The sequence below is a fragment of the Buceros rhinoceros genome, unplaced genomic scaffold (assembly GCF_000710305.1).
Source record: "Buceros rhinoceros silvestris isolate BGI_N320 unplaced genomic scaffold, ASM71030v1 scaffold20822, whole genome shotgun sequence".
Taxonomy (NCBI): domain Eukaryota; kingdom Metazoa; phylum Chordata; class Aves; order Bucerotiformes; family Bucerotidae; genus Buceros; species Buceros rhinoceros.
This window is the reverse complement of record NW_010400993.1, coordinates 43528-45144: the sequence shown is the minus strand read 5'-3', so window position 1 is coordinate 45144 and position 1617 is coordinate 43528. Positions and strand designations below refer to the sequence as shown.

Here is a 1617-nt window from a genome sequence, read left to right as displayed (position 1 = left end):
TGTCATTAAATCTCTGAATTTTATATGCTGCTGGATTTTCAGATAGTTCTTCTCTGCAGCTGGTGGTGGTGCAGGTTCACAGTGCTAGAACACCCTTGCTGAGCTCGACTGTTTGTGTAATGAATTTGGTGTTGCTGACTTAGTGGTGAAAATGGAGTAAAGGAGTAAAAAAAGGATTTCAGGAAAAGGGAGTGGCTAAGGAGGTATCAGTTCCTTTTTGTTTTATCGGCTGGAGAGAGTCCCTTTGGTTTGGAAATTGGTGTCTTCAGCCAGGCAATAATGTTAAGGCTAATAATTCATTAACAAAGGGCTGTTCAATTTAATTCTACGTGTTTAATATTTGATACATCAGTAGGATTCTTAGTGCCATTTTTTCATTAACTTTTGCTGTGAGCAGATTTCACTTAACCCTTTTTCAGGATTCACAGGCGTGTATCCATGTGTTTCAGCTGTAGCTGAGCTCTGGTTCTGCCATGTTTGCCTTGTTGAGCTGCAAGGATTTTCCAGGTGGGGTCGGTTACAGGCTGACACTTTGTCTTGGTGGAAGCCCATGTTGCTGCCCAGAAATGTTTTGACTCTTCCAGCTAGTGGGGCTGTATTTGGTAGCTGCCTTTTCCCCAGGGATATGAAGCACAGACCTCCCGGAGCTTCACAAAAGTGACATTTCCCACAGCTCCCGCTTGGACCGGCGGGAGGGAGCTCTGAAGCCGCTGCGCGGGCTCTGCGTCAGCAGCACCGCTCTCGCCTGACTCCAGTTCCCAGAAGTTTCTGCCGTAATGAGTGTTTATGGACTCGGGCTTTTAGTTATTTTTCTTCATGAAATTTTCAAGTATTTGCAATTGGTTTCCCACAGGCAGGATCTATTTCCTGCGAGACCTGCCCAAGCAAGTACTCTGTCTGGAGATTAATTTCAAAGATGTGGATAAACTAGAGTTAATTTTTTTCTTCGGGTCCTTGCTTCTAAACCATAGCTAATGTTTTTTTAATAAAAATAAGATGCAGTCTAATAATTCTTGCACGTAATTTAATCCCCTTCTGCTGTATTTGTAAAATTACCCATTTCATCTACTGCTTGGCAGCTTTACAATTAACGCTGGGCACATTAGCTGTATTTTACATCTTGACTTTTTTCTTTAACAAAAGTGGATTTATTGTGAGCAGGGCGTTTTCAGACTGCTCCTGTTAGCCCTGGAGCCCGGCATTGCACAGCTTCACCTTGCAGCCGTGGAAAGCAGGGGACAGGGGCATTTGCATTTTTATTAGATCATCATTTACAGTCTCTCTTTAAACGTGTGTTAAGCCTTGGATTGTCCTTGGCCAGCCCTGATGATGAGACATGGCCGTTGCTCGTTTGCCCGGCACGTTGGGTGGGAGGGCTGGAAATGCTGCAGTGTTTTAGTGGCCACTGTGGGAAAGGTGGTTGCTGTGCCTTGTGTTGAACGAGGGAGCGTGGCCCAGGGACACCAGCCTGTGCTCTTGAGCAAGGTGTTGCTCATGTAGAGGCTGCTGTCAGTGAGAGGAAAGATGGGCACTTAATAAATTCGGGCCAGACAGTTCACAACCACAGCCGAGAAAGCAGCTGGTAGATAACACTTGATTGTTTCCTGGTTTATAGCA

The 1617-nt window shown here is 45.2% G+C and overlaps 1 protein-coding gene across 3 annotated transcripts in view; it reads left to right on the top strand.

Moving 5' to 3' along the window:
• The window catches only part of KCNIP1 (Kv channel interacting protein 1), a 54162-nt gene that overhangs the window by 29251 nt on the left and 23294 nt on the right, over positions 1 to 1617 (top strand). The window lies entirely within an intron of this gene.